Genomic DNA, 12,319 nt, shown 5'->3' on the forward strand with positions numbered 1-12,319 from the left:
AGGACACAGACACCTGGTGCTCTGGTGGTAGAGCAGAGACCGCCCTTCTCAGGCTTCCTCACTCGCCTTTATTCTCTCTCCCACGTGGTGTGTACCACGTGGACATCACAATAAGGACTGGGATGATTGATTTATTTTATTGGAGTCAGACCGTTGTTGCTCTGCGTGGTCTGGCATCCAAGACCAGCACATTGCCATTGTGCTACCCTCCGTTAATCACAAATACTAAGACACATTTAAGATCACGGGGTGCCCTGAAACTCTAGCTTGCACTTCGGATTGTGGCATTGGCGAGTCTTGTGATTGGCTCTCACAAGCTGGACCCGGAGGGTAACGTGGCCTCGAATGTTCTGCCTTCTTCTTGGAGCCGAGCCCGCACCATGTTGATTTGTTTGAGGTTTTAACACCAACACGATTTGACAAAGACAATAGGTGTGGCTTTATTTGATGTCACTTGTCACCAGTACCTGACATTATATTCCAGGTGCAGCCTCAGGTTGCTGCCATTGTGTGGAAGGTGCAGTCTTTCATGTGCTGGGAACACCATTGCCACTGTAAACCAGGTGTAGACCTGTATCTGGCCAATTACACTCTGCATTGGGCGAGGCTCAGCCCCAGCCAGCCTTTATATCCCAAGAGTGCTCGTATGTACCAGGTGCATCTTTTTATAGTAAGCGCTGCCACACATGCCAGAGTACTTCTACCAGATCCCATGTGCTCTCTCTAGATGTCAGATTGAATGTGAATGTGCTTTTCCCGCAGTATGTATTTGCAGAGTTAATTTTCCAGAATGCACACATACAGGTCCCAACAGGACTGTGTTGCAATGGCATCTGGGTGTGGATGCAGAATGGTGATGTCACATGGAATCTGGAGTTTTGGTGCAACAGGGTTCTATGGGTTGCCACGGTGACAGTTGGAGTTGCTGGGGTGGATGTCCCAATATTTTATCATCTGACTTACCTGTGCTCACAGTCAGGAATAAACTTACCTGTAACGTACCTCCTGACTCCGGAATGGTGTGTGAGCCTGAGACCCCATTACCTCACTGGCGACGAGGATGTATTGGCTGCTCAGAGGGGGCATTAGTCCGCTGAATTGCATAGGGCAGAGTGTATATTATATGAGTATTTGTCATGCGTTTAAGGCGTATAACTGTACGGCATGAGTGTATGTGTATACTGTATGAGTGGCACACAAGTGTTTGGTATGTGAGTGGCTGGCATATGATTGTGGCATGAGTGTCGGATGTGTGGTGTGTGGCAAGGGTGTCCAGTGTACAACACCTGAGTGTATTGCATGTGAGTGTGTGTCACGTGTACTGTGTATGAGTGTGTGACATGATGTGTGGTGTATGGCATGTGGGTGTATGGTGTATGGATGTATGTCATAAGAGTGTCAGGCCCATGTCATGTGAGTGTGTGTGGGGTAGGAGTGTGGTATATACGTTGCATATGAGTTTATGGTGTGAAGTAATATGAAACGTGTATATCCTATACACCTATGAACACTCACATTAAAGTCAGTATTTATACATCTACACTGCATGTAGGAGTGTTACAATTTGTACATTTGCACAATTTACATTTCCTGTTTTATATATAGAGTAATCCATTTGATCCAAGTCGCACATGCCATAACACCACCTAGTAACCATCGCCAAAAGTTCACATCCGGTTCAGAGCCACATCAGCAAGGCATTGTGGGTATGAAAAGTAGCCCTAATAAACGTGCATCTTAAAAGTTAACGCAGGATTGACCTGCTGGAATTTCCACATTTTTTTTGAGGACACCCAATCTTGATGAGCTGATGCTGTATGGCAAAAAGTCGGGGACATCTAAGCAGTCCATTTTTGAGATATGAGATGACCATTGTTGGTGAAAAAGCTTTACATACATATTATTATACATAAAGAATCCTGACATTTTCCATACACAGGCAGATGACTCCAAAATGTACTATTTACAGAATTTTCCAGGTTCCAAAGTTATTGGGAAAAACTATTTCTTTGAAACTCTGTAAATTCGTCTTAACCTTAGTTATGCCGTGCGCTAGCTGCATAGCATACTATACCTTTCATCGCCCAGGCTTGTGAATGTTTGGACTAGCAGGATTTGCACGGGCTGCCACCTCGTGGTTGAACTGGAGTAATACAACACAGTTTACCTTCTGCCCAGTTTCCCTGGGAAGGAAACGCATAGGGTGTGTAACAATTGCCTTCAAAGGGACAACGCTGAGGACAAAGGCTTGGCGTGGCAGCAGTTGAAACTAAAGAAGCTGAAGAGCATCGAGTGAAGCGCCGAGCGGCCTATGCAATGGAGGACTTAATCTGAGCACGGTAACTCCTCCACCTCCAAAGAGGGTCTCAGGGCAATGAAGTGAGGAGAGAGAATAAGACCCTCCGCATCACCAGTCAAAAGAGGTTTAAAGAGAGAAGCCTTCGCTGTCAGCCCCCAGCTTCATTCGGTCCACTTCCAGACAGACTGAGGAGACTTCTCCTGGTGACTCTATAACTTCAAAACATACAAACCCAAAATTAAGAGAAAACTGAAAGGGGTAATCGAGACCGTGTCCAGCCATCATTACAAAAGAAGTATCCACTCAGTGTATTTCTTGCTAGCCAAAAAAGATTGGACAGTGAGTCCAGTGCTAGACTTACGCCCCACAAAAAGTATCTCATTCCTTACAAAATCAGGATGGCCTCACTACTGATGGGCATGAAAGATGCATACTGCCACATTTCCTTGTTCCCAGCTCCTTGTGAATGTCTCCGGTTCAAAGTGGACAAATGACACTTCAGTTAAAAGTACTTTCTTTTGGGATTGTATTGGCACATACTGTGTTCACCAAAGTGCTACCAGTAGGTGCCGCACACTTGGGCTGACAAATAATCCCAGTGTATCTCTATCTGAATGATTGGCTCATTACAGGGTACGTGCCAGAGAATGCCGCCAAATACCCACAAGACCTTCGATCTCTTTCTGTATCTGGGCACCTCTAGAACTGCAAAATGTAAAATGCAGTCCCAAGTCAATCCAAGAAGTTCCTTGTAATAATTCTGCACACAAGAATGACAATGGCTAAACCCTTAAATGCCCCATATGTACAAACAATGCATACCATACTCTCTGCCAGTATTGCTACATGCACACCATGTATGTCAGAGGCGCATACACACAGAAGTGTACATTCAAGCCTAACATGGTGCCAGGAGTGAACTGTTGTCTCACAGGTAGCCCAGACAGGCTGCTTTGTAATTGCTTCAACGTGGGCATTGCAAGTCTGGCATCCTCACTCTACACTTGTCGCTTCGACCACTAGTTAAATTGCATCCAGAGCACAACGTGTTGACTCAACATGATCGCCAGAAAATGCACCTCAATCCACAAACTTGCCTACCTGGCTCCTGAGGTCATAGTTTGTTCCCTTAAACCTGTTGCAAAGATGTATGGGCATATTGCGCGAGGCCAGGAAACCAAATACAAGACACTTCTCTTTCAATAAATATACGTGGTTTGTTATATGGTGCCAAACGAAACTGATCAGCCTCAGCTTCCTTTTAGTCTCCAGGTTAGTATGTGGCTTTCACCCCCATGACAAGGGGCTGACCTGGCCGGTAATGGCCCACCAGCCCTCGCAAAGGTAGGCCCGAGCAAAGGTCATTCTGTCTTACCCGGTGCAAATACAGTTTACTGAAGGTACATTGAGCAGCCCAGGCAGCATATACCACCTCGCAAACAGAAGGTGTCTTGGTGGAAGGTACTCCGTGGTGAAATCTTTCCTGGAAGGTGTACCACACATATAACCACCAGGGGCGGACCTGCTATCAGTCTGGGATCTAAATACAGTCCTACATAAACTAATGGGGTGCCCCTCTGAGCTGATGCACACATCTTCACTAAGGGATGGGTGGCCTTCCCCATTGCAATCACTTCAATAAAATAGTTGAGCGAACTTCAAGCACTCTCAGTGGATAAATATTTTGTCACAATTTGCCATTATAATGTCATATTTGAAACTCCCTGCCATATTTCACCTACATTTATTTCAAAATTCCTTGTACATTTGTCTATACAATTACCATGTTTCTTTCAAAACCTGAAGACGAGGGTAAAACGCAGTTCACACACTTGATGTCTGCAGAGTGATAATGTTCTAGATAGACAAAAAACTCACTGCCTAGAACCAGTGAGTTCTTTGTATTTTTTGCAACACTAAGGGGGGTGGGAGGGGCGGTCAATCCCCCAATTGTACACTGTATTCAACTCTGCAGCATATTGGGACCCACACCTTTTTGATTTTATGTCTGAAGCTCACTCGACATGGGGGCCAATTTAGCTTTCATTGCAAACTTCCCATTTGACACAATTTGCAAAGCGGAAACGCCAGTGCACACATTCACACTGCGCTCTATTGTGTAGACACATAACTGAGATCAGATTCCCAAATGGAACAGGTTGTACATTAGCATATTTTTTAACTCTTCCCCTAGGTCGCTACCACCTTAATGTGGCACTTCTCAGTAGCCTATGCAAAGCGAGTCTAACAATTTCTCGGACCCAGTAATAGCGCCTTTAGCTTGAATCTGTTTAGTCACATGCACCCACCAGGCATCCCCACCACAGAACTGAGCAATAAACACTCCTGCTTTACTTTGATCATGCGTTTCATGTTGTGTCAGAATAATAAACAATCTGAGGACGCCGACACATGAAGGATTGAGTGGCTCTACCCGTAGGATAAGCGTGACAGGAGCACCCCTGAAACCCCCTTTTACTTGGAAGTAAACACATTTTGCCACTCTAGATCGACCCCTAGATGGCAGCCTGTGCATGCAACACATGTGACTCTAAACAGCTACAAGCCATAGAAAGACTATTTCTGGGTAAGTAATGTCATACATATTTAAACGCTTTGGCATGGAGTTGCAGCTCAGAAGCCTCTTAAGGTTATGATTATATTAACTATTCTTAACATTGTTTTGCCCAGCCAATATAGGCATTCACGTTTATTTTGATAGTTCATGAAAGACAACAATTCAAAATTGTGTTGACTGAAATCCCAGCTTCAGCAATTAACCAAAGCGTGGGATTCAGAGCATCTAATTTATTCTCACTACTTACATTACCGAATTGACAGTTCCTAGAAGGGATTAATTTACATTGTATTCATCAAAAAAAGCTTTGCTCATTGTTTAATAGACTATGGTGCTGCTCGCTATGAAATAGTGACCGTACATATGTTGAACATAGCAAAGACATTTGTTTCTTGGCTCACCCATGGAAATACTTAACTTTTAATATTGTGCCTGCATGCAAAACAAGGATGTTTAATGTGAATTCACTGGGAAGTACAGGGGCTATAATCCTATGTCATATGCACACCTAAATGGAAACATGTGAAACATCTCAGATTTTATTCATTGTATTTTATTGGTTTCTTATATTGATATGCTGGGGTTTAGCCTAATACATGAAGTAACATGAGTGGCCAAGATTACAAACTATGTTAGAAGTCAGGTGACGCCAGAACAATCCCCAATTTAGACCCTAGATCCCAAGTCAAAAAACGTATACTTGCTACTAAGGCAAACTGTATATTTCCCAACATGTGGGTACATCTAAAATGCCAGAGGACTGCAGCACTGTTGGTCCACATGCCAGTGCTTCTGAAAGCCTAGCTGGGCTGTCACAGTTTTATTGTGAGGTTGTCGGGGGGAAATTCTGCCGGGGTCGGCCGGGCCGTCCGCAGACCTCCGGGCAGGGAGGCCCCAACTCCTCCCGTATATCCCAGATGAGATAGAGTATGAGACACACACAAGGAGCAAGGTGACTCTGCTGTTTATTTAGACAAAACGGCAGGGATGGGTCAAGGAGCGTACGCGTCCGTCCTGACACACACAATCGTGGGGCTCGCAGGCCCTTTTTACTGCATTATGACGCGCTACTTGCGTCACTTCAGAAAGTTAGCAAAAAACCTATCGCCACTCTTAATTGGTTGCTCGAGTGGTAGGGTTAGTATAGTGCACATATAGAGAATGATATTAGTGGACAAGGTGTAGTCAGGTGGTATATCTGGGTTGTCCCTACAATTAGATACATAAGAATTGTTACACGAAGACTCCTGAGGATTGGCTAATATTACTGACGTCTGAGATAAGAGCCCCATGTTCTGATTGGTGCATCCGTGAGCTTCCCAGCCTGGGACCACCGTTGTTCCCAGCTCTCGGTGCACCTGTGATTGCAACAATGTTTCAATATGGGTACGTGCAGACAATGTGAGGATTTATTCGTAGGTGGAAGGCTGACCGCTCCCACTGTAGCAGATGTCCATTGAGCCTTTCAAGTGTATCGGCCTGTGTCTCGTAGTGAGGGACCCAGACGCCTTTTCTCTCCTGGGTTTTGGCATCTCGTCAGGTTCGGCTTGGTCACGTGGGGAGGGACCGTGAAAGAGGCAGAATTCTGCACAATTAATATTGTTTTTTCTACTGCGCGTCTGGTTTAATTTTGCCGGCGTGACTTTATCGTTGGGGCGCGGAGTGCGAGGTTGCAACATCGTGCCTTTGATGATTTGTTCTTGGATGTGGGTTTGCAACATTGCGACCTTGGCTGGTTGCTCCACCGGGTTCTTTCTGCAGGATCAGCAACCTGACTCTTGCTTTGTTAATGTCCACGGGAGCTCTTGTTTGAGGCCTACTCGGGCCTGGTGCTTGAGTAGTCCGTTTGGTGCATAGGTGCTTTTAGGTTATAATGGCATATATTTCCATGACCAGTATCGTGTTTCCATTATACCTCTCATGGTGGTAACGGGTTTCAAGAGAAGCGTGAGCAAGCGTTATAGATGAGTTCATGATGCGTCTTGCGTTTCTGCATTCTGAAAGCCTATGTAAAAATAATAAAGATGCACGTCCGTGAATATGCCTGTCGCCTACGTCAGAGCACTGAGTATGTTCTTCGTGTAGATTGGTGTGGAAATGTTCAGTGTGTATATTTTTACAGATGTACTTCCCGTTGTCTAGGTCGTCATGGCATCTCTAACGACGTGTGGATTTTAGTCTAGCTGATCCGAGCCGCAGGTGTCGGCATGGCCAGTGCGGGCTGCTGGGCAGGCAGATGGACACATCCGTATGTTCCTGTACCAGGGTACCTGGTCGTCTGGTAAATGGACAAACTCTTCTCGCGGCGGGTGTCTGGGCCGTGACCCTCTAGGCCAAGCGCGAGAGGTGAAGGACGGGAGCCTGGTCTTCCATTCTCCCACTTCAGTCCCCCCTCTGGTCGACTTGTCGACCACAAACATATCCTTCTCGTTATCTCCTCTTACCCTCCATATCTTAGTTATCCCTCCGAGATGTCCATAATGGTTTACATGATCTTCAAATGACCAATACATATATTCACATGTTCCTCCAGGAGTACAGTATACCCATCTTCCTATGTAGCTCCTGGGGTTCCGTGGGTTCTCGATCTTTACTGATGGTGGGTCTAGATGGTTGGTGATGATTTGGGTGCGCAACTTCTCCCTCTCTTGTATTATCACACCTGTATGCTGGCCGTCATCTGCTGGCATTAAGGGGTGCATTCCCACCATTTCCAGCAACTCGTCAGTCGTGCGTGCCTTCCGGGCCTTCCAAAATCTAATTATGATCAGAGTAGCTCCAGCCAAAATAGTACACCCCACTATTATTTTCAGTCCATCTGACAGCCAAGATGGCATCCATGACCATAATAGTGAAAACCAGCTCTTATCCTTGTTTACACCGTTACTTTCATCCATCATTTTGGAGTGCATCTGGGCCAATTGTGAAACTGCTTCTGTCAGTGTACCATTGTCAGCATCGTTGGCAGGTATGAACGTGCAGCAAGATTGTCCTATCTTTGCACAAACTCCTCCTTCCATTGCTGTGAGAAGGTCCAATACATATCTGTTCTGGAGTGCTACCATCCTTACAGCTCGCAGCTCCTCTTTAATTGCGTTGAACCCATTTACTGTTGAATTGATGGTCATCATTAGTTCCCATCTGGTTATTTGGAGCCATTTTGCGTTTGCGTAGGCCTGCAGTCCCGGATGTATTATTGAGGAGAAGAACATTGCTGCTCTGCTGAATAGTCTGTGTTCTGGCGGTATTGATGTTAGTTCCGTTTCCGACCTTCCCCACAGGTAATTTCCTGTCAGTGGCTCTCCTTGTCTTTTTCTCCTATTTAGGACAGTATCATTGCTGTTGGTCCTGTTCTCTTGCTCCTTCTGAAGTGGTGCAGATCTCTTTCTTCTCTTATCCCCTTCATCCATTTTAGGAAATTTCGCCACATCGACATTCTTCTTAGGTACCACTAGTGATGGTACATTGACGTGTACCATTGTGCACACACCATTCCACAGGGGAGGCAGTGTATGATATGCCTTTTCTCCACAGGCCCAATAATGGTCCATTATTACTGCTGTTCCCGCTCCCCCCTCAGGTAACTCCGTCACGCTTGCACAATTGGTGTTATATCCTACGTCCACCTCTCCTTTATGCTGGTAGCATACTTTGGGCGCAGTCAATGGTAGTATTGTTATTGGGTCTTCATCTACTTCTACCCACGTGAGCATTGGTACATACTTGATCCACGTCGTCCAACATCGATGATTGTGTGTCTCAATGGTTGAGATAGTTTCTTTTGTTACCATGTTGCTGCCAATCACTCCTATCTCCCAGCTGTTGCCCAGATACACCTTTCCTGTTATCGTCAGTAGCGGCCTCTCCCAGCATCCTTGTTTACCCGGAACTTCAGTGGCGTACCAATCACATGGTAGATACTGCAGTGTTACCTTCTTTGTTTCTCCTTTTGCAGGGCCACTCGTTATGTATTTGAATGCTTCAGCATGTAAACTGGTCTTGTGATAACTCAGATAGGTCTTGAGGAAGTTGTTTTCATATGGGTATGAGTCTCGTGTTTTCCATGTCATGTGCACTACTGTTCCTTGAAATCTTCCTTTCGTTTGGAACAGGGCCAAATATATTATGCACTGTGCTGTTTTTTCATCTATTTCTGTGGCAACAAATGTTCGTGAAGCGCTCATGGCGTATGGTATTAATGAGCAAACGTAACAGCTATCCTCAGTTGTCTGCTTACCAATGCGGGTCATGTGCTGGTACCATATGTTGTTTGCGACGTGTGCTGAATCTTGTACATAATTATCAATACCTTTATTGTCTGAGTATGTGCTGCGTTTAACTCTATTTTGCTTGGGTGCAAAGTTACTATTACCACCTGACGTAACACCTGTTGCAGCAGGGAACGGGGGTATATTAGGTTTGGGTGCAGCAATAAAATCGATAGCATAGCTGTACTGCCAGACAGAGGCAGCCAAGAACCCGGTGATCATAAAAATCCCTATTATTTTTATTACATATGCTAATCTCACCGGCATTTTGCTCTTACCTTGCTGCAGTCCTGGCAGCGTATTCTTGCGACGTTAAAGTTGCCCGCCTAAAAATTCTCAAAAGTGCTTGTTATTAAATGTTAGTTTTGTTTCCTTTAAGCTCTCCCTATCAAGTAGTCGTTCAGTGCCCAGGTGAAGAGCTGCTCCCACGCTACTCTGGGCGGAAGTGGGGCATGTAGTATTCTATGGCCAGGAGGAAGGCTGTGTAGTAGACACGTACCCTTCTCCTTTTTAGGTATGTTGGCCTTTTTATTTCGTATACAAATTGGTGTGACAATTCTTCTGGGTAGTTATCGTCTGGCAGCACCATCTACGCCTGTACACTGAACTTGTTAATTAGCTTTTCTTAACAATACAATATTACGCAGTTCCTGTATGTGCGAGAGAAAAAAGAGAACATTCACGTGTTTACATGTGTATCGGTGCAAGCAATGTCCTTCAGTTTTAGTTACAACTGTACTTAGCAGTCAATGGGGGGGTTTGCGCTCAGATGGCGGAAGTATTTTTACTCTTTGAGCGTGTGACCATGGGGTGGGCAGTATGGGGATCACCCCTTTCTTCGTCAGTTATCGTCTCCGAGGGAACAATTGGGTCGTTGTCTGTGGTGGAACTTTCTTCCGCTGTCGGGGATGTTGTTGCTGTTCTTCCAATGGACCTGTCGTTGGCGCTGGGGCGGGTCTGCAGTTTGTAGATCTTTACGTCATGTAGGTGGTTCCAGGCACGCTTATCCTTTAATTTTACTGCTCTTGTTGATACGTCCTCTACCAGATGGGGGCCAGTGAACCTCTTCTCGTTCCACTTTCTATTGAAATTGCGAAGTAGCACGTGGTCACCTTTGGCAAGTTTGCACAAGTTCTCCCTTCCCAATTCTGTACTTGCGCCTTTTTCTTGATTGCTGGTAGACCCGCCCCGTGTGCGCTCGAGCTGTTGAGACACAAACACGACACTAGTAATCAAAGAAGACACATATTGATACATTTCATCACCTAACACACTCGCTGAACTTTCGTGGTCGGTGAATGCCCTTGACGTTGGGGTTAGGGGAAGGCGCATTTGACGTCCAGTAACCACTTCGTGAGGGGTGAGGTGGTGGTCGGACCCTGGCCTATTTCTAAGTTCAAATAAAGCTAACGGAAGGCAATACAACCAACTTTTCTTTGTTGTTTGTTGTATTTTTGCAATTGCCTCCTTCAATAAGCCATTCAGGCGTTCACATACACCATTAGCCTGTGGGTGGTATGCACATGCAAATTTGTGTTTAATGTTCAGCAGGGATGTGATATGCTGGAACATTTCGTTTGCGAAATGTGGGCCGTTGTCTGATCTTAACACTTCGCACACTCCCCACCTGGGGAAGACCTCCCTTACTATGAATTTGGCTGCTCTAAACGCATCAGGGTGTGAACAGGGCCCTGCTTCAATCCACCTAGAAAATGGGCATACTACTACAATCATATACCTATTACCTTGACATATGTTGATCATATCAACATAGTCAATGTGAAGGTGCCGAAAAGGTCCTTCTGGCCGGGGTATGGTACCTCTTATCACTTTTAGAGTATGACCGGCCGTAAACTGTTGACATGTGAGGCAATTGCTGATAAAATTTGACACATGAGAGTTTAACTCAGGACAAAACCAATCTTCTCTAATTCGTGCTGCGATTATTTCCTTGCCTGTATGGGCAGGGTGATGTAATTGGCTCAGGGCAGTATTTAACAGTGCCAACGGTATTACAACTTTCCCCGTGCCACCCTGGCGCCATAGTGCATCGGTTGGTGACATTGTACATCCTCTTTTTACCCATACTTCTTTTTCGGCCATTGGTGCAGCCGCTTGTAGTTCCATAATCTGTGTGGCTGGGAGATGGGTGTACCCTTCTCTTATTAACATCTCCCTAGCTATTCCCCTCCCTCTCCCTCTCTGTGAGTCTGTGGGGTTCCATATCTCACCAAAGTATGCAGCATATTTCGCATGTGCGTCTGCTGCTGCATTCCCTTTTGAGACGTAGTCTTCTCCATTGGTGTGTGCGGTGCATTTGACTAGGGCTAGTTCTTGGGGGTCGTTTATTACTTCAATTAATTCAGCCAACAAGAGGGCATGTTGTACTGGAGTGCCATCATCTCTCCTAAACCCTCTTCTTCTCCATTTTGATAGCCCTGAGTGGACAGTGGATGTAACATATGCACTGTCGGAATATATGGTTACTCTTTTATTAAAACTTTCCTTTAATGCCAATATTAGTGCAACCAGTTCCGCGGCTTGAGCAGAGTAATGGTGTGGTAATTGTACACACTTCATAGCCACACACACCGGCGCCTCCATCATTTTTACTACTGCTGCCCCAGTCCTTCGTATCCCATCTCCTTGATCAATAGTCGATGACCCATCAATAAACAAAAGCTCACCTCCCTCTAGTGCGTTTTCTTCAACTTTCCTAGTACATGAGTACATTTTAGTTATTTGGGTGCAGTCGTGGGCGTAATCTCCCTCTTCAATTACTTCTGCTAGGAACCTTGCAGGGTTAACCGTGCTACATCTAACAATTGCTAGTTCAGCTTTAGACAAAATAATCTCATAACCTGATGCCCTCTGTGTCGTTAGTGTGGACTTAGGTTTATTCAATATCGCAAATAGTGCATGTTCCACAAACAGTGTAGTTGGACACCCCATAGTTATTGCTGATGCTTTTTCTACCGCAAAAGCAGCTGCAGCAAGACCTTGTTCACAAGGGAAGTGGCCTAACATCACAGGGTCTAAGTGACCGCTGTAAAATGCTACTGGTTTATAGCCCATGCTCGTTTTTTGGGCCAACACTGCTTTCATCACTGCTGAGTCGCAATGTGAAAATATAAAAAAGCGTCGCTCATAGTCTGGGGATGCCAGTACTGGAGC

At 45.4% G+C, this 12,319-nt stretch overlaps 1 protein-coding gene across 9 annotated transcripts in view; it reads left to right on the forward strand.

Moving 5' to 3' along the window:
- The window catches only part of ARHGEF10L (Rho guanine nucleotide exchange factor 10 like), a 972,373-nt gene that overhangs the window by 681,340 nt on the left and 278,714 nt on the right, over positions 1 to 12,319 (forward strand). The window lies entirely within an intron of this gene.

Source organism: Ambystoma mexicanum, chromosome 8 (assembly GCF_040938575.1).
Source record: "Ambystoma mexicanum isolate Mex_15411 chromosome 8, UKY_AmexF1_1, whole genome shotgun sequence".
In the NCBI taxonomy this organism is placed as follows: Eukaryota; Metazoa; Chordata; class Amphibia; order Caudata; family Ambystomatidae; genus Ambystoma; species Ambystoma mexicanum.